Source organism: Pan paniscus, chromosome 8, assembly GCF_029289425.2.
Source record: "Pan paniscus chromosome 8, NHGRI_mPanPan1-v2.0_pri, whole genome shotgun sequence".
Classification (NCBI taxonomy): Eukaryota; Metazoa; Chordata; class Mammalia; order Primates; family Hominidae; genus Pan; species Pan paniscus.
Window position 1 is genome coordinate 2,402,623 of NC_073257.2, and position 24,862 is coordinate 2,427,484.

Genomic DNA, 24,862 nt, shown 5'->3' on the forward strand with positions numbered 1-24,862 from the left:
AACGCCATCTCTATAAATATGGAAATAACTTCAGCGCCATCTCTATAAACATGGAAATATCTACACCGCCATCTGTATATACCTGGAAATAACTGAACCACAATTTCCATAAAGATGGAAATATTTACACAGCCAACTGTGAAAACATGGAAATATCTACACCACCATCTGTATAAATATGGAAATATCTACACTGCCATCTGTATAAAGATGGAATTATCTACACCACCATATGTATAAACATACAAATATCTACACTGCTATCTGTAAAAAAATGGAAATATCTGCACAGCTATCTCTATAAACATAGAAATATCTACACAGCCAACTGTATAAACATGGAAATATCTACACCGCAATCTGTATAAACATGGAAATATCTACACCGTCATCTGTATAAACATGGAAATATCTACACTGCCATGTCTATATACATGGAAATATCTACACCGCCATCACTATAAACACGGAAATATCTACACTGCCGTCTGTATAAACTTGGAAATATGTACACCGGTATCTGTATAAACCTGGAAATAACAACACTGCTCTCTGTATAAACATGGAATTACCTACACCACTATCCCTATAAACATGGAAATATCAACACCGCTATCTGTATTAACATGGAAATAACTACACCGCTCTCTGTATAAACTTTGAAATATTTACACCACTATCTGTATAAACATGGAAACATCTACACTGCTAATCTGTGTAAACATGGAAATATCTACACCGTTATTTGTATAAACATGGAAATATCAACACCGCTATCTCTATAAACATGGAAATATTTACACCGCCATCTGTAAAACATGGAAATCTCTACAACAACATCTCTATAAACATGGAAATAACTACACTGCCATCTGTATAAACATGGATATATCTACACAGCCACGTGTATAAACATCAAAGTATCTACACCGCTATCTGTGTAAACATGGAAATAGCTACACTGCTATCTGTATAAACATGGAAATATCTTCACAGCTATCTCTATAAACATAGAAATATCTACACAGCCATCTGTATAAACATGTAAATATCTACACCGCAATCTGTATAAACATGGAAATATCTACACTGTCATCTGTATAAACATGGAAATATCTACACTGCCATGTCTATATACATGGAAATATCTACACCGCCATCACTATAAACACGGAAATATCTACACTGCCATCTGTATAAACTTGGAAATATGTACACCGCTATCTGTATAAACCTGGAAATAACAACACCGCTCTCTGTATAAACATGGAATTACCTGCACCACTATCCCTATAAACATAGAAATATCAACACCGCTATCTGTATAAACATGGAAATAACTACACAGCTCTCTATATAAACTTTGAAATATTTACACCGCTATCTGTATAAACATGGAATCATCTAAAATGCTATCTCTGTAAACATGGAAATATCTACACCGCTATCTGTATAATCTTGGAAATATCTACACCGCTATCTCTATAAACATGGAAATATTTACACTCACATCTGTATAAATATGGAAATCTCTACAACAACATCTCTATAAACATGGAAATAACTACACCACCATCTGTTTAAACATGGAAATATCTACAATGCCATTTGTATAAACATGGAAATATCTACATCGCCATCTGCATAAAGATGTAAATATCTACCCTGCTATCTGTATAAACATAAAAATGTCTAAACTGCCATCTCCATAAACATTGAAATATCTACAACGCCATCTCTATAAATATGGAAATAACTTCATCGCCATCTCTATAAACATGGAAATATCTACACCGCCATCTGTATATACCTGGAAATAACTGAACCACAATTTCCATAAAGATGGAAATATCTACACAGCCATCTGTGTAAACATGGAAATATCTACACCACCATCTGTATAAACACGGAAATATCTACACTGCCATCTGTATAAAGATGGAATTATCTACACCACCATATGTATAAACATACAAATATCTACACTGCTATCTGTATAAACATGGAAATATCTGCACAGCTATCTCTATAAACATAGAAATATCTACACAGCCAACTGTATAAACATGGAAATATCTACACCGCAATCTGTATAAACATGGAAATATCTACACCATCATCTGTATAAACATGGAAATATCTACACAGCCATGTCTATATACATGGAAATATCTACACCGCCATCACTATAAACACGGAAATATCTACACTGCCATCTGTATAAACTTGGAAATATGTACACCGCTATCTGTATAAACCTGGAAATAACAACACCGCTCTCTGTATAAACATGGAATTACCTACACCACAATCCCTATAAACATGGAAATATCAACACCGCTATCAGTATAAACATGGAAATAACTACACCGCTCTCTGTATAAACTTTGAAATATTTACACCGCTACCTGAATAAACATGGAAACATCTACAATGCTATCTGTGTAAATATGGAAATATCTACACCGTTATATGTATAAACATGGAAATATCAACACCGCTATCTCTATAAACATGGAAATATTTACACCGCCATCTGTATAAACATGGAAATCTCTACAACAACATCTCTATAAACATGGAAATAACTACACTGCCATCTGTATAAACATGGATATATCTACACCGCTATCTGTATTAATATGGCATTATCTACACCGCTATCTCTATAAACATGGAAATGTCTACACCGCTATCTGTCTAAACATGGAAATATCTACACGGCTATCTCTATAAACATGGAAATATCTGCACCGCCATCTGTATAAACCTGGAAATACCTACATAGTCATCAGTACAAACATGGAAATATCTACACCACTATCTCTGTAAGCATGGAAATATCTACATTGCCATCCTTATTAACATGGAAATATCTACAGAGACATCTCTACAGTCATGGAAATATCTACACCACTATCTGTATAAACATGGAAATAGCCACACCGCTATCTGTATAAACATGGAAGTATCTACACCGCCATCTGTGAAAACATGGAAATATCTACACTGTCATCTGTATAAACATGGAAATATCTACACCGCTTTCTCTATAAACATGGAAATACCTACACCACTATCTGTATAAACATGGAAATATCTACACCGCTATCTGTATAAACTTGGAAATATCTACACCACCATCTGTATAAACATGGAAATATGTACACCGCTATCTGTATAAACACGGAAGTATCTACAACACTATTTGTGTATACATGGAAATATCTACACAGCTATCTGTGTAAACATGGAAATATATACACAACTCTCTGTGTAGACTTGGAAATATCTACACCGCAATCTGTGCAAATATGGAAATATCTACAACGCTATCTCTCTAAACACGGAAATACCTACACCACTATCTGTATAAACATGGAAATATATACACCGCTATCTGTATAAACATGGAAATATCTACAGCACGATCTGTATAAACATTGAAATATGTACACTGCTATCTGTATAAACATGGAAATATCTACACCGCTATCTCTATAAATATGGAAATATCTACACCGCTATCTCTATAAACATTGAAATGTCTACACCGCTGTCTGTATAAACATGGAAATATCTACATGGATATCTCTATGAACATGGAAATATCTACACCGCCATCTGTATAATCATGGAAATACCTACACAGTCTTCTGTATAAACATGGAAATATCTACACCATTTCTCTATAAACATGGAAATATCTACACTGCCAATCGTATAAACATGGAAATATCTACACAGACATCTCTATAATCATGGAAATATCTACACCGCTATCTGTATAAACATGGAAATAGACACACCGCTATCTGCATAAACATGGAAATATCTACACCGCCATCTGTGAAAACATGGAAATAACCACACCGCTATCTGTATAAACATGGAAATATCTACACCTCCATCTGTATAAACATGGAAATATCTACACTGCCATCTGTATAAACATGGAAATGTCTTCACTGCCATCTGTATAAACATGGAAATATCTACACCGCTTTCTCTATAAACATGGAAATACCTACACCGTTATCTGTATAAACATGGAAATATCTACACCGCTATCTGTATAAACATGGAAATATCTACACCGCTATCTGTATAAACTTGGAAATATCTACACCACCATCTGTATAAACATGGAAATATCTACACTGCTATCTGTATAGACATGCAAATATCTACATCGCTATCTGTATAAACATGGAAATATCTCCACCGCTATCTGTATAAAGAAGGAAATAACTGCACTGCTATCCCAATAAACATGGAAATATCTACACCGCTATCTGTGTAAACATGGAAATATCTACAACGCCATCTGTAGGAACATGGAAATATCTACAACACTATCTCTACAAACGTGGAAATACATACATCGCCATTTGTATAAACATGGAAATAACTACACCGCTATCTGTGAAAACATTTAAATATCTGTACCGCTATCTGTATAAACTTGGAAATATCTACACCTCAATCTTTATAAACATGGAAATATCTCCATCGTTATCTGTATAAACATGGAAATATCTCCACCGCTCTGTGTATAAACATGGAAACAACTACATCGCTATCTGTATAAACATGCAAATATCTACACTGCTATCTGTATCAATATGCAAATATATACAGCGCTATCTGTATAAACATGGAAATATCTACACCGACATATGAATAAACTTGGAAATATCTACACTGCCATCTGTATAAATATGGAAGTATCTACACCGCTATCTCTATAAACATGGAAATATCTACACCGCTAAAGGTATAAACATGGAAATACCTCCACCTATATCTGTATAAACATAGATTCATCTACACCGCTATCTGTATAAACATGGAAATATCTACACCACTATCTGCTATAAACATGGAAATATCTACACTACTATCTGTATAAACATGCAAATATATAAAACGCTATCTGTGCAAACATGGAAATATCTACACCACTGTCTGTATAAACATGGAATTATCTACACTGCCATCTGTATTCATATGGAAATATCTACACAGCCATCTGTATAAACATGGAAATATCAACACCGCGATCTCCATAAACATGGAATTATCTACACCGCCATCTGTATAAAAATGGAAATATCTCTACTGCTATCTGTGTAAAAATGGAAATATCTACACCGCCATCTGTATGAAGATGGAAATACCTACACCGCACTCTGTGTAAAGTTGGAAATATCTACTACGCCATCTCTGTTAACATGAAAATACCTACACCGCTATCTGTATAAACGTGGAAATATCTACACCGCTATCTGTATAAACATGGAAATATATACACCGCCATCTGTATAAACATGCCAATATCTACACAGTCATCTGTATAAACATGGATGTATCTAAACCACCATCTCTATAAACATGGAAATATCTCCACTACCATCTGTATACACATGGAAATATCTACGCAGCCATCTGTATAAACATGGAAATATCTACAACGCTATCTCTATAAACATGGAAATATCTACACCGCTATCTGTATAAACAAGGAAATATCTACTCAGCTATCTGTGTAAACATGGAAATATCTACAATGCTATCTCTATAAACACAGAGATATCTACACCGCCATCTCCATAAACATGGAAATATCTACACTGCCATCTGAAAAAACATGGAAATACCTACAACGCCATCTGTGTAAACATGGAAATATCTACACCGCTATCTGTATAAACATGGAAATATCTACACCGCCATCTGTATAAACATGCCAATATCTACACAGTCATCTGTATAAACATGGATGTATCTACACCACCATCTGTATAATCATGGAAATATCTCCACTGCCATCTGTATACACATGGAAATATCTACGCAGCCATCTGTATAAACATGGAAATATCTACAACGCTATCTCTATAAACATGGAAATATCTACACCGCTATCTGTATAAACAAGGAAATATCTACCCAGCAATCTGTGTAAACATGGAAATATCTATAATGATATCTCTATAAACACAGAGATATCTACACTGCCATCTCCATAAACATGGAAATATCTACACTGCCATCTGCAAAAACATGGAAATATCTACAACGCCATCTGTGTAAACATGGAAATATCTACACCGCCATCTGTGTAAACATGGAAATATCTACACCGCCATCTGTAGAAAGAAGGAAATAACTACACCGCGATCTGTATAAACATGGAAATTTCTACACCGCTACCTTTGTAAACATGGAAATATCTACTCAGCTATCTGTATAAACATGGAAATATCTACACCAAGATCTGTAAACAGGGAAATATCTACACCACTATCTGTATAAACAAGGAAATATCTGCACCGCTATCTGTATAAACATGGAAATATCTACACCGCTATCTGTATAAACATGGAAATATGTACACCACTATCCCAGTAAACATGGAAATGTCTACACCGCTATCTGTAGATACATGGAAATATCTAAACCGCTACCTCTATAAACATGGAAATATCTAAAACGCTATCTCTGTAAACATGGAAATATCCACGGAGTTATCTGTGTAAAGTTGGAAATACCTACACCGCTATCTGTGTAAACATGGAAATATCTACACCGCAATCTGTGCAAAGATGGAAATATCTACACCGCTATCTCTGTAAACATGGAAATATCTACACCACTATGTGCATAAACATGGAAATATCAACACCACCATGTCTATAAACACGGAAATATCTACACCGCCATCTGTATAAACATGGAAATGTCTACACCGCTATCTGTATAAATATGGATATATCTACACCGCTATCTCTAGAAAGTTGGAAATAGCTACAACACTATCTGTATAAACATGGAAATATCTACACAGCCATCTGTATAAACATGGAAATAACTACACAGTCATCTGTATAAGCATGGAAATATCCACACCACCATCTCTGTGAACGTGGAAATATCTACACTGCCATCTGTATACACATGGAAATATCTACACCGCTACCTGTATAAATATGGAAATATCTACATCGCTATCTGTATAAAAATGGAAATATCTCCACCGCTATCTGTATAAACATGGAAATATCTACACCGCTATCTGTATAAATATGGAAATATCTACACCGCTATCTCTATAAACTTGGAAATATCTACACCGCTATATCTATAAACATAGAAATATCTACACCGCAATCTCTGTAAACATGGACATATCTACTCCACCATCTGTATAAACATGGAAATATGTACACCACCATCAGTATAAACATGGAAATATCTACACCACCATCTGTATAAATAGGGAAATACCTACACCGCTATCTGTATAAACTTGGAAATATCTACACCTCAATCTGTATAAACATGGAAATATCTCCATCGTTATCTGTATAAACATGGAAATAACTCCACCGCTATGTGTATAAACATGGAAACACCTACATCGCTATCTGTATAAACATGCAAATATCTACACTGTTATCTGTATCAATATGCAAATATATACAGCGCTATCTGTGTAAACATGGAAATATCTACACCGCTGTCTGTATAAACATGGAAATATCTACACCTCTATCTGTATAAACATGGAAATATCTACACCGACATATGAATAAACTTGGAAATATCTACACTGCCATCTGTATAAATATGGAAGTATCTACACCGCTATCTCTATAAACATGGAAATATCTACACCGCTAAATGTATAAACATGGAAATACCTCCACCTATATCTGTATAAACATAGATTCATCTACACCGCTATCTGTATAAACATGGAAATATCTACACCACTATCTGCTATAAACATGGAAATACCTACACCGCTATCTGTATAAACAGGGAAATATATACAGTGCTATCTGTATAAACATGGAAATATCTACACCGCTATCTGTATAAACCTGGAAATAACAACACCGCTCTCTGTATAAACATGGAATTACCTACACCACTATCCCTATAAACATGGAAATATCAACACCGCTATCTGTATAAACATGGAAATAACTACACCGCTCTCTGTATAAACTTTGAAATATTTACACCGCTATCTGTATAAACATGGAAACATCTACAATGCTATCTCTGTAAACATGGAAATATCTACACCGCTATCTGTATAATCTTGGAAATATCTACACCGCTATCTCTATAAACATGGAAATATTTACACTCACATCTGTATAAATATGGAAATCTCTACAACAACATCTCTATAAACATGGAAATAACTACACCACCATCTGTATAAACATGGAAATATCTACAATGCCATTTGTATAAAAATGGAAATATCTACACTGCCATCTCTAAAAACATGCAAATATCTACACCGCTATCTGTATAAACATGGAAATACCTACACCGCTATCTGTACAAACATGGAAATATCTACACCGCTATCACTATGAACATGGAAATATCATCACCGCTATCCGTATAAACATGGAAATACCTACACAGCTATCTGTATAAACATGGAAATATCTACACCACTGTCTCCGTAAACATGGAAATACCTAAACAGCTATCTCTATAAACATGGAATTATCTACATCGCTATCTCTATAAACATGGAAATATCTATAAAGCCATTCTATTAATATGGAAATATCTAAACTGCCATCTGAATAAACATGGAAATATTTACACCACCATCTGCATAAACATGGAAATTTCTAAACCGCCAACTCTATAGACATGGAAATATCTACTCCGCTATCTGTATAAACGTGCAAATATCTACAACGCTATCTGTATAAACGTGGAAATATCTACATCGCTATCTGTATAAACATGGAAATATCTCCACCGCTATCTGTATGAACCTGGAAATATCTACAACGCTATCTGTATCAACATGGACTTATCTACACCAATATCGGTAAAATCATGGAAATATCTACAACGATATCTGTGAAAACATGGAAATATCTACACCGCTATCTGTGTAAACTTGGAAATATCTACACCGCTATCTGTGTAAAGATGGGAATATCTACGCCGCAATCTCTGCTAGGAGGGAAATAGCTACACTGCTATCTCTGTAAACATGGAAATATCTACCCCGCCATCTGTATAAACATGGAAATATCTACACCGCCATCTGTATAAACATGGAAATATCTACACCGCCATCTGTATAAAGATGTAAATATCTACCCTGCTATCTGTATAAACATAGAAATGTCTAAACTGCCATCTCCATAAACATTGAAATATCTACAACGCCATCTCTATAAATATGGAAATAACTTCAGCGCCATCTCTATAAACATGGAAATATCTACACCGCCATCTGTATATACCTGGAAATAACTGAACCACAATTTCCATAAAGATGGAAATATTTACACAGCCAACTGTGAAAACATGGAAATATCTACACCACCATCTGTATAAATATGGAAATATCTACACTGCCATCTGTATAAAGATGGAATTATCTACACCACCATATGTATAAACATACAAATATCTACACTGCTATCTGTAAAAAAATGGAAATATCTGCACAGCTATCTCTATAAACATAGAAATATCTACACAGCCAACTGTATAAACATGGAAATATCTACACCGCAATCTGTATAAACATGGAAATATCTACACCGTCATCTGTATAAACATGGAAATATCTACACTGCCATGTCTATATACATGGAAATATCTACACCGCCATCACTATAAACACGGAAATATCTACACTGCCGTCTGTATAAACTTGGAAATATGTACACCGGTATCTGTATAAACCTGGAAATAACAACACTGCTCTCTGTATAAACATGGAATTACCTACACCACTATCCCTATAAACATGGAAATATCAACACCGCTATCTGTATTAACATGGAAATAACTACACCGCTCTCTGTATAAACTTTGAAATATTTACACCACTATCTGTATAAACATGGAAACATCTACACTGCTAATCTGTGTAAACATGGAAATATCTACACCGTTATTTGTATAAACATGGAAATATCAACACCGCTATCTCTATAAACATGGAAATATTTACACCGCCATCTGTAAAACATGGAAATCTCTACAACAACATCTCTATAAACATGGAAATAACTACACTGCCATCTGTATAAACATGGATATATCTACACAGCCACGTGTATAAACATCAAAGTATCTACACCGCTATCTGTGTAAACATGGAAATAGCTACACTGCTATCTGTATAAACATGGAAATATCTTCACAGCTATCTCTATAAACATAGAAATATCTACACAGCCATCTGTATAAACATGTAAATATCTACACCGCAATCTGTATAAACATGGAAATATCTACACTGTCATCTGTATAAACATGGAAATATCTACACTGCCATGTCTATATACATGGAAATATCTACACCGCCATCACTATAAACACGGAAATATCTACACTGCCATCTGTATAAACTTGGAAATATGTACACCGCTATCTGTATAAACCTGGAAATAACAACACCGCTCTCTGTATAAACATGGAATTACCTGCACCACTATCCCTATAAACATAGAAATATCAACACCGCTATCTGTATAAACATGGAAATAACTACACAGCTCTCTATATAAACTTTGAAATATTTACACCGCTATCTGTATAAACATGGAATCATCTAAAATGCTATCTCTGTAAACATGGAAATATCTACACCGCTATCTGTATAATCTTGGAAATATCTACACCGCTATCTCTATAAACATGGAAATATTTACACTCACATCTGTATAAATATGGAAATCTCTACAACAACATCTCTATAAACATGGAAATAACTACACCACCATCTGTTTAAACATGGAAATATCTACAATGCCATTTGTATAAACATGGAAATATCTACATCGCCATCTGCATAAAGATGTAAATATCTACCCTGCTATCTGTATAAACATAAAAATGTCTAAACTGCCATCTCCATAAACATTGAAATATCTACAACGCCATCTCTATAAATATGGAAATAACTTCATCGCCATCTCTATAAACATGGAAATATCTACACCGCCATCTGTATATACCTGGAAATAACTGAACCACAATTTCCATAAAGATGGAAATATCTACACAGCCATCTGTGTAAACATGGAAATATCTACACCACCATCTGTATAAACACGGAAATATCTACACTGCCATCTGTATAAAGATGGAATTATCTACACCACCATATGTATAAACATACAAATATCTACACTGCTATCTGTATAAACATGGAAATATCTGCACAGCTATCTCTATAAACATAGAAATATCTACACAGCCAACTGTATAAACATGGAAATATCTACACCGCAATCTGTATAAACATGGAAATATCTACACCATCATCTGTATAAACATGGAAATATCTACACAGCCATGTCTATATACATGGAAATATCTACACCGCCATCACTATAAACACGGAAATATCTACACTGCCATCTGTATAAACTTGGAAATATGTACACCGCTATCTGTATAAACCTGGAAATAACAACACCGCTCTCTGTATAAACATGGAATTACCTACACCACAATCCCTATAAACATGGAAATATCAACACCGCTATCAGTATAAACATGGAAATAACTACACCGCTCTCTGTATAAACTTTGAAATATTTACACCGCTACCTGAATAAACATGGAAACATCTACAATGCTATCTGTGTAAATATGGAAATATCTACACCGTTATATGTATAAACATGGAAATATCAACACCGCTATCTCTATAAACATGGAAATATTTACACCGCCATCTGTATAAACATGGAAATCTCTACAACAACATCTCTATAAACATGGAAATAACTACACTGCCATCTGTATAAACATGGATATATCTACACCGCTATCTGTATTAATATGGCATTATCTACACCGCTATCTCTATAAACATGGAAATGTCTACACCGCTATCTGTCTAAACATGGAAATATCTACACGGCTATCTCTATAAACATGGAAATATCTGCACCGCCATCTGTATAAACCTGGAAATACCTACATAGTCATCAGTACAAACATGGAAATATCTACACCACTATCTCTGTAAGCATGGAAATATCTACATTGCCATCCTTATTAACATGGAAATATCTACAGAGACATCTCTACAGTCATGGAAATATCTACACCACTATCTGTATAAACATGGAAATAGCCACACCGCTATCTGTATAAACATGGAAGTATCTACACCGCCATCTGTGAAAACATGGAAATATCTACACTGTCATCTGTATAAACATGGAAATATCTACACCGCTTTCTCTATAAACATGGAAATACCTACACCACTATCTGTATAAACATGGAAATATCTACACCGCTATCTGTATAAACTTGGAAATATCTACACCACCATCTGTATAAACATGGAAATATGTACACCGCTATCTGTATAAACACGGAAGTATCTACAACACTATTTGTGTATACATGGAAATATCTACACAGCTATCTGTGTAAACATGGAAATATATACACAACTCTCTGTGTAGACTTGGAAATATCTACACCGCAATCTGTGCAAATATGGAAATATCTACAACGCTATCTCTCTAAACACGGAAATACCTACACCACTATCTGTATAAACATGGAAATATATACACCGCTATCTGTATAAACATGGAAATATCTACAGCACGATCTGTATAAACATTGAAATATGTACACTGCTATCTGTATAAACATGGAAATATCTACACCGCTATCTCTATAAATATGGAAATATCTACACCGCTATCTCTATAAACATTGAAATGTCTACACCGCTGTCTGTATAAACATGGAAATATCTACATGGATATCTCTATGAACATGGAAATATCTACACCGCCATCTGTATAATCATGGAAATACCTACACAGTCTTCTGTATAAACATGGAAATATCTACACCATTTCTCTATAAACATGGAAATATCTACACTGCCAATCGTATAAACATGGAAATATCTACACAGACATCTCTATAATCATGGAAATATCTACACCGCTATCTGTATAAACATGGAAATAGACACACCGCTATCTGCATAAACATGGAAATATCTACACCGCCATCTGTGAAAACATGGAAATAACCACACCGCTATCTGTATAAACATGGAAATATCTACACCTCCATCTGTATAAACATGGAAATATCTACACTGCCATCTGTATAAACATGGAAATGTCTTCACTGCCATCTGTATAAACATGGAAATATCTACACCGCTTTCTCTATAAACATGGAAATACCTACACCGTTATCTGTATAAACATGGAAATATCTACACCGCTATCTGTATAAACATGGAAATATCTACACCGCTATCTGTATAAACTTGGAAATATCTACACCACCATCTGTATAAACATGGAAATATCTACACTGCTATCTGTATAGACATGCAAATATCTACATCGCTATCTGTATAAACATGGAAATATCTCCACCGCTATCTGTATAAAGAAGGAAATAACTGCACTGCTATCCCAATAAACATGGAAATATCTACACCGCTATCTGTGTAAACATGGAAATATCTACAACGCCATCTGTAGGAACATGGAAATATCTACAACACTATCTCTACAAACGTGGAAATACATACATCGCCATTTGTATAAACATGGAAATAACTACACCGCTATCTGTGAAAACATTTAAATATCTGTACCGCTATCTGTATAAACTTGGAAATATCTACACCTCAATCTTTATAAACATGGAAATATCTCCATCGTTATCTGTATAAACATGGAAATATCTCCACCGCTCTGTGTATAAACATGGAAACAACTACATCGCTATCTGTATAAACATGCAAATATCTACACTGCTATCTGTATCAATATGCAAATATATACAGCGCTATCTGTATAAACATGGAAATATCTACACCGACATATGAATAAACTTGGAAATATCTACACTGCCATCTGTATAAATATGGAAGTATCTACACCGCTATCTCTATAAACATGGAAATATCTACACCGCTAAAGGTATAAACATGGAAATACCTCCACCTATATCTGTATAAACATAGATTCATCTACACCGCTATCTGTATAAACATGGAAATATCTACACCACTATCTGCTATAAACATGGAAATATCTACACTACTATCTGTATAAACATGCAAATATATAAAACGCTATCTGTGCAAACATGGAAATATCTACACCACTGTCTGTATAAACATGGAATTATCTACACTGCCATCTGTATTCATATGGAAATATCTACACAGCCATCTGTATAAACATGGAAATATCAACACCGCGATCTCCATAAACATGGAATTATCTACACCGCCATCTGTATAAAAATGGAAATATCTCTACTGCTATCTGTGTAAAAATGGAAATATCTACACCGCCATCTGTATGAAGATGGAAATACCTACACCGCACTCTGTGTAAAGTTGGAAATATCTACTACGCCATCTCTGTTAACATGAAAATACCTACACCGCTATCTGTATAAACGTGGAAATATCTACACCGCTATCTGTATAAACATGGAAATATATACACCGCCATCTGTATAAACATGCCAATATCTACACAGTCATCTGTATAAACATGGATGTATCTAAACCACCATCTCTATAAACATGGAAATATCTCCACTACCATCTGTATACACATGGAAATATCTACGCAGCCATCTGTATAAACATGGAAATATCTACAACGCTATCTCTATAAACATGGAAATATCTACACCGCTATCTGTATAAACAAGGAAATATCTACTCAGCTATCTGTGTAAACATGGAAATATCTACAATGCTATCTCTATAAACACAGAGATATCTACACCGCCATCTCCATAAACATGGAAATATCTACACTGCCATCTGAAAAAACATGGAAATACCTACAACGCCATCTGTGTAAACATGGAAATATCTACACCGCTATCTGTATAAACATGGAAATATCTACACCGCCATCTGTATAAACATGCCAATATCTACACAGTCATCTGTATAAACATGGATGTATCTACACCACCATCTGTATAATCATGGAAATATCTCCACTGCCATCTGTATACACATGGAAATATCTACGCAGCCATCTGTATAAACATGGAAATATCTACAACGCTATCTCTATAAACATGGAAATATCTACACCGCTATCTGTATAAACAAGGAAATATCTACCCAGCAATCTGTGTAAACATGGAAATATCTATAATGATATCTCTATAAACACAGAGATATCTACACTGCCATCTCCATAAACATGGAAATATCTACACTGCCATCTGCAAAAACATGGAAATATCTACAACGCCATCTGTGTAAACATGGAAATATCTACACCGCCATCTGTGTAAACATGGAAATATCTACACCGCCATCTGTAGAAAGAAGGAAATAACTACACCGCGATCTGTATAAACATGGAAATTTCTACACCGCTACCTTTGTAAACATGGAAATATCTACTCAGCTATCTGTATAAACATGGAAATATCTACACCAAGATCTGTAAACAGGGAAATATCTACACCACTATCTGTATAAACAAGGAAATATCTGCACCGCTATCTGTATAAACATGGAAATATCTACACCGCTATCTGTATAAACATGGAAATATGTACACCACTATCCCAGTAAACATGGAAATGTCTACACCGCTATCTGTAGATACATGGAAATATCTAAACCGCTACCTCTATAAACATGGAAATATCTAAAACGCTATCTCTGTAAACATGGAAATATCCACGGAGTTATCTGTGTAAAGTTGGAAATACCTACACCGCTATCTGTGTAAACATGGAAATATCTACACCGCAATCTGTGCAAAGATGGAAATATCTACACCGCTATCTCTGTAAACATGGAAATATCTACACCACTATGTGCATAAACATGGAAATATCAACACCACCATGTCTATAAACACGGAAATATCTACACCGCCATCTGTATAAACATGGAAATGTCTACACCGCTATCTGTATAAATATGGATATATCTACACCGCTATCTCTAGAAAGTTGGAAATAGCTACAACACTATCTGTATAAACATGGAAATATCTACACAGCCATCTGTATAAACATGGAAATAACTACACAGTCATCTGTATAAGCATGGAAATATCCACACCACCATCTCTGTGAACGTGGAAATATCTACACTGCCATCTGTATACACATGGAAATATCTACACCGCTACCTGTATAAATATGGAAATATCTACATCGCTATCTGTATAAAAATGGAAATATCTCCACCGCTATCTGTATAAACATGGAAATATCTACACCGCTATCTGTATAAATATGGAAATATCTACACCGCTATCTCTATAAACTTGGAAATATCTACACCGCTATATCTATAAACATAGAAATATCTACACCGCAATCTCTGTAAACATGGACATATCTACTCCACCATCTGTATAAACATGGAAATATGTACACCACCATCAGTATAAACATGGAAATATCTACACCACCATCTGTATAAATAGGGAAATACCTACACCGCTATCTGTATAAACTTGGAAATATCTACACCTCAATCTGTATAAACATGGAAATATCTCCATCGTTATCTGTATAAACATGGAAATAACTCCACCGCTATGTGTATAAACATGGAAACACCTACATCGCTATCTGTATAAACATGCAAATATCTACACTGTTATCTGTATCAATATGCAAATATATACAGCGCTATCTGTGTAAACATGGAAATATCTACACCGCTGTCTGTGTAAACATGGAAATATCTACACCACAATCTCTGCAAAGATGGAAATATCTACACTGCTATCTCTGTAAATTTCGTAATATCTATACCGCTATCTGTATAAACATGGAAATATCTACACCTCTATCTGTATAAACATGGAAATATCTACACCGACATATGAATAAACTTGGAAATATCTACACTGCCATCTGTATAAATATGGAAGTATCTACACCGCTATCTCTATAAACATGGAAATATCTACACCGCTAAATGTATAAACATGGAAATACCTCCACCTATATCTGTATAAACATAGATTCATCTACACCGCTATCTGTATAAACATGGAAATATCTACACCACTATCTGCTATAAACATGGAAATATCTACACTACTATCTGTATAAACATGCAAATATATAAAACGCTATCTGTGCAAACATGGAAATATCTACACCACTGTCTGTATAAACATGGAATTATCTACACTGCCATCTGTATTCATATGGAAATATCTACACAGCCATCCGTATAAACATGGAAATATCAACACCGCGATCTCCATAAACATGGAATTATCTACACCGCCATCTGTATAAAAATGGAAATATCTCTACTGCTATCTGTGTAAAAATGGAAATATCTACACCGCCATCTGTATGAAGATGGAAATACCTACACCGCACTCTGTGTAAAGTTGGAAATATCTACTACGCCATCTTTGTTAACATGGAAATACCTACACCGCTATCTGTATAAATGTGCAAATACCTACACCGCTATCTGTATAAACATGGAAATATCTACACCGCCATCTGTATAAACATGCCAATATCTACACAGTCATCTGTATAAACATGGATGTATCTACACCACCATCTGTATAAACATGGAAATATCTCCACTGCCATCTGTATACACATGGAAATATCTACGCAGCCATCTGTATAAACATGGAAATATCTACAACGCTATCTCTATAAACATGGAAATATCTACACCGCTATCTGTATAAACAAAGAAATATCTACCCAGCAATCTGTGTAAACATGGAAATATCTATAATGATATCTCTACAAACACAGAGATATCTACACTGCCATCTCCATAAACATGGAAATATCTACACTGCCATCTGCAAAAACATGGAAATATCTACAACGCCATCTGTGTAAACATGGAAATATCTACACCGCCATCTGTGTAAACATGGAAATATCTACACCGCCATCTGTAGAAAGAAGGAAATAACTACACCGCGATCTGTATAAACATGGAAATTTCTACACCGCTACCTTTGTAAACATGGAAATATCTACTCAGCTATCTGTATAAACATGGAAATATCTACACCAAGATCTGTAAACAGGGAAATATCTACACCACTATCTGTATAAACAAGGAAATATCTGCACCGCTATCTGTATAAACATGGAAATATCTACACCGCTATCTGTATAAACATGGAAATATGTACACCACTATCCCAGTAAACATGGAAATGTCTACACCGCTATCTGTAGATACATGGAAATATCTAAACCGCTACCTCTATAAACATGGAAATATCTAAAACGCTATCTCTGTAAACATGGAAATATCCACGGAGTTATCTGTGTAAAGTTGGAAATACCTACACCGCTATCTGTGTAAACATGGAAATATCTACACCGCAATCTGTGCAAAGATGGAAATATCTACACCGCTATCTCTGTAAACATGGAAATATCTACACCACTATGTGCATAAACATGGAAATATCAACACCACCATGTCTATAAACACGGAAATATCTACACCGCCATCTGTATAAACATGGAAATGTCTACACCGCTATCTGTATAAATATGGATATATCTACACCGCTATCTCTAGAAAGTTGGAAATAGCTACAACACTATCTGTATAAACATGGAAATATCTACACAGCCATCTGTATAAACATGGAAATAACTACACAGTCATCTGTATAAGCATGGAAATATCCACACCACCATCTCTGTGAACGTGGAAATATCTACACTGCCATCTGTATACACATGGAAATATCTACACCGCTACCTGTATAAATATGGAAATATCTACATCGCTATCTGTATAAAAATGGAAATATCTCCACCGCTATCTGTATAAACATGGAAATATCTACACCGCTATCTGTATAAATATGGAAATATCTACACCGCTATCTCTATAAACTTGGAAATATCTACACCGCTATATCTATAAACATAGAAATATCTACACCGCAATCTCTGTAAACATGGACATATCTACTCCACCATCTGTATAAACATGGAAATATGTACACCACCATCAGTATAAACATGGAAATATCTACACCACCATCTGTATAAATAGGGAAATACCTACACCGCTATCTGTATAAACTTGGAAATATCTACACCTCAATCTGTATAAACATGGAAATATCTCCATCGTTATCTGTATAAACATGGAAATAACTCCACCGCTATGTGTATAAACATGGAAACACCTACATCGCTATCTGTATAAACATGCAAATATCTACACTGCTATCTGTATCAATATGCAAATATATACAGCGCTATCTGTGTAAACATGGAAATATCTACACCGCTGTCTGTGTAAACATGGAAATATCTACACCACAATCTCTGCAAAGATGGAAATATCTACACTGCTATCTCTGTAAATTTCGTAATATCTATACCGCTATCTGTATAAACATGGAAATATCTACACCTCTATCTGTATAAACATGGAAATATCTACACCGACATATGAATAAACTTGGAAATATCTACACTGCCATCTGTATAAATATGGAAGTATCTACACCGCTATCTCTACAAACATGGAAATATCTACACCGCTAAATGTATAAACATGGAAATACCTCCACCTATATCTGTATAAACATAGATTCATCTACACCGCTATCTGTATAAACATGGAAATATCTACACCACTATCTGCTATAAACATGGAAATATCTACACTACTATCTGTATAAACATGCAAATATATAAAACGCTATCTGTGCAAACATGGAAATATCTACACCACTGTCTGTATAAACATGGAATTATCTACACTGCCATCTGTATTCATATGGAAATATCTACACAGCCATCCGTATAAACATGGAAATATCAACACCGCGATCTCCATAAACATGGAATTATCTACACCGCCATCTGTATAAAAATGGAAATATCTCTACTGCTATCTGTGTAAAAATGGAAATATCTACACCGCCATCTGTATGAAGATGGAAATACCTACACCGCACTCTGTGTAAAGTTGGAAATATCTACTACGCCATCTTTGTTAACATGGAAATACCTACACCGCTATCTGTATAAATGTGCAAATACCTACACCGCTATCTGTATAAACATGGAAATATCTACACCGCCATCTGTATAAACATGCCAATATCTACACAGTCATCTGTATAAACATGGATGTATCTACACCACCATCTGTATAAACATGGAAATATCTCCACTGCCATCTGTATACACATGGAAATATCTACGCAGCCATCTGTATAAACATGGAAATATCTACAACGCTATCTCTATAAACATGGAAATATCTACACCGCTATCTGTATAAACAAGGAAATATCTACTCAGCTATCTGTGTAAACATGGAAATATCTACAATGATATCTCTATAAACACAGAGATATCTACACTGCCATCTCCATAAACATGGAAATATCTACACTGCCATCTGCAAAAACATGGAAATATCTACAACGCCATCTGTGTAAACATGGAAATATCTACACCACCATCTGTAGAAAGAAGGAAATAACTACACCGCGATTTGTATAAACATGGAAATTTCTACACCGCTACCTTTGTAAACATGGAAATATCTACTCAGCTATCTGTATAAACATGGAAATATCTACACCAAGATCTGTATAAACAGGGAAATATCTACACCACTATCTGTATAAACAAGGAAATATCTGCACCGCTATCTGTATAAACATGGAAATATCTACATCGCTATCTGTATAAACATGGAAATATGTACACCACTATCCCAGTAAACATGGAAATGTCTACACCGCTATCTGTTGATACATGGAAATATCTAAACCGCTATCTCTATAAACATGGAAATATCTACAACGCTATCTGTGTAAACATGGAAATGTCTACGGAGTTATCTGTGTAAAGTTGGAAATACCTACACCGCTATCTGTGTAAAGATGGAAATATCTACACCGCAATCTGTGCAAAGATGGAAATATCTACACCGCTATCTCTGTAAACATGGAAATATCTACACCACTATGTGCATAAACATGGAAATATCAACACCACCATGTCTATAAACACGGAAATATCTACACCGCCATCTGTATAAACATGGAAATATCTACACCGCTATCTGTATAAATATGGATATATCTACACCGCTATCTCTAGAAAGTTGGAAATAGCTACAACACTATCTGTATAAACATGGAAATATCTACACAGCCATCTGTATAAACATGGAAATAACTACACAGTCATCTGTATAAGCATGGAAATATCCACACCACCATCTCTGTGAACGTGGAAATATCTACACTGCCATCTGTATACACATGGAAATATCTACACCGCTATCTGTATAAACATGGAAATATCTACATCGCTATCTGTATAAAAATGGAAATATCTCCACCGCTATCTGTATAAACATGGAAATATCTACACCGCTATCTGTATAAATATGGAAATATCTACACCGCTATCTCTATAAACTTATAAATATCTACACCGCTATATCTATAAACATAGAAATATCTACACCGCCATCTCTGTAAACATGGACATATCTGCTCCACCATCTGTATAAACATGGAAATATGTACACCACAATCAGTATAAACATGGAAATATCTACACCGCCATCTGTATAAACAGGGAAATACCTACACCGCAATCTGTATAAACATGGAAATATCTACACAGCCATCTGTATAAAGATAAAAATATCTCCACCGCTTTCTGTATAAATATTGAAATATCTACACCTCTGTCTGTATAAACATGCAAATATCTTCACTGCCATCTGTATAAAGATGGAAGTATTTACACCGCTATCTGTATAAACATGGAAATACCAACACCGCTATCTGTATAAACATGGAAATACCTGCACCGCTATCTGCATAAACATGGTAATATCTACACCACTATCACTATAAACATGGAAATAACTTCACCGCCATCTCTATAAACATGGAAATATCTACACCGCTTTCTGTATAAACATGGAAATATCTACACCGTCATCGGTGTAAACAAGGAAATATCTACACTGCTATCTGCATATACATGGAAATATCTTCACCGCCATCTGTATAAAGTTGGAAATATCTACAGCGCGAGCTGTATCAACATGGAAATATCTACACCACTATATGTATAAACATGGAAATACCAACACCACTATCTGAATAAACATGGAAATATCTACTCCGCTATCTGTATAAACATTGAAATATCTACACCACTATCTCTATAAACATGGAAATACATACACCGCCATCTCTATAAACAAGGAAATATCTACACTGCTATCTCTATAAACAGAGAAATATCTACAAAGCCATCTCTATAAACATGGAAATATCTAGACTGCTATCTGCATAAACATGGAAATAGCCACAACGTTATCTGTATAAACATGAAATATCTACACCACCATCGGTAAAAACCTGGAAATTTCTATAATGTCATCTGTAGAAACATGGAAATATCTACACCTCCATCTGTATAAACATGGAAATAACTACAATGCCCTCTGTATAAACTTGGAAATATCTGCACTGCCATCTGTATGAACATGGAAATATCTACACCTCTATCCCTATAAACATTTAAATACCTACACCGCCATCTGTAAAAACGTGGAAATATCTACACCGATATCTGTAGAAACATGGAAATAACTACACCGGTATCTGTAAACGTGGAAATATCTACACCGCCATACAGTGCTATCTGTATAAAGATGGAAATACCAACACAGTTCTCTGTATAAATATGGAAATATCTACACTGCTATCTCTATGAACATGGAAATGTCTACACCACTATCTCTAAAAACATGGAAATAACTACATGGCTATCTCTATAAACATCGAAATATCTTCACCGATATCTCTATAAACTTGGAAATGTCTACACCACTATCTGTATAAACATGGAAATATATACACCGCCATCTGAAAAAACATGGAAATATCTACACTGCTATCTGTATAACCATGGAGATATCTACACCGCTATCTTTATAAACATGGAAATATTTACACTGATATCTGTAAAAACATGGAAATATCTACACAGTCATCTCTATAAACATGGGAATGTCTACACCTCCATCTCTATAAACATGGAAATATCTACACTGCCATCTGTATACACAAGGAAACATCTACACCTTTATCTGTATAAACATGGAAATATCTTCACCGTTATCTCTATAAACCTGGAAACACCTACACCGCAATCTGTATAAACATGGATATAACTACACTGCTATCTGTATAAATATGGGAATATCTACACCGCAATCTGTGTAAATATGGAAATATCTGCACCGATCTCTCTATATACATGGAATTGTCCACACTGCTATCTGTATAAACATGAAATATCTACACCGCTATCTCTATAAATTTGGAAATATCTACACCAACCATCTGCATAAAGATGGAAATATCTCCACCGCTATCTGTACAAACACGGAAATATCTCCACCGCTATCTGTATAAACATGGAAATATCTACACCGCTATCTGTATAAACATGGAAATATCTACACCGTTATCTGTATAAACATCGAAATGTCTACACCGCTATCTGTATAAACATGGAAATATCTACATCGCTATCAGTATAAACAAGGAAATATCTCCACCGCTACCTCTATAAACATTGAAATGTCTACACCGCTATCTTTATAAACATGGAAGTATCTACACCGCTATCTGTATAAACTTGGAAATATCTACAACACTATCTGTGTTAACATCAAAATATCTACACAGCAATCTGTGTAAACATGGAAATATGTACACCGCTATCTTTGTAAAGATGGAAATATCTACACCGCGATCTGTGCAAACATGGAAATATCTACACCGCTATCTCTGTAAACATGGAAATACCTACACTGCTATCTGTATAAACATGGAAATATCTACACCGTTATCTATATAAACATGGAAATATCTACACCGTTATCTGTATAAATATGGAAATTTCTACACCGCTATCTCTATAAACATCCAAATGTCTACACCGCTATCTGTATTAACATGGAAATATCTACATGGCTATGTCTATAAACATGGAAATATGGTAGCTGAATAAACATTGAAATATCTACACCCCTATCTGTATAAACATGGAAATTTCTACACCAATATCTCATTAAAGTTGGAAATATCTTCACCACTATCACTGTAAACATGGAAGTAACTACACCGCTATTTGTATAAAGATGGAAATATCTACACCGCTATCTATATAAACATGGAAATATCTAGGCTGGTATCTGTATAAATATGGAAACATCTACACCGCTATCTTTGCAAACATGGAAATATCTACACCGCTATCTGTATAAACATGGAAATATCTACACCGCTATATCTATAAACCTAAAAATATCTACACGGACATCTGTATAAACATGGAAATGCCTACACAGTCATCTGTAAAAACATGGAAATATCTACACCACTATATGCATAAACATGGAAATATCTATAATGCCATCTGTATAAACATGGAAATTTCTACACCGCTATCCCTATATACATGTAAATATGAACACCGCTATCCGCACATACATGGAAATATCTTCACCGCTCTCTGTATAAACACGGAAAGATCTATTCCGCTATCACTATAAACATGGAAATACCTACACTGCTATCTCTATATACATGGAAATATCTACTCCACTATCTCTATAAACTTGGAAATATCTACACCGCCATTCCATAAACTTGGAAATGTCTATACCGCCATCTGCATAAACATGGAAATATCTACACCACCATCTGCATAAACACGGAAATATCTACACCACCGTCTGTATAAACATGGAAATATCTTCACT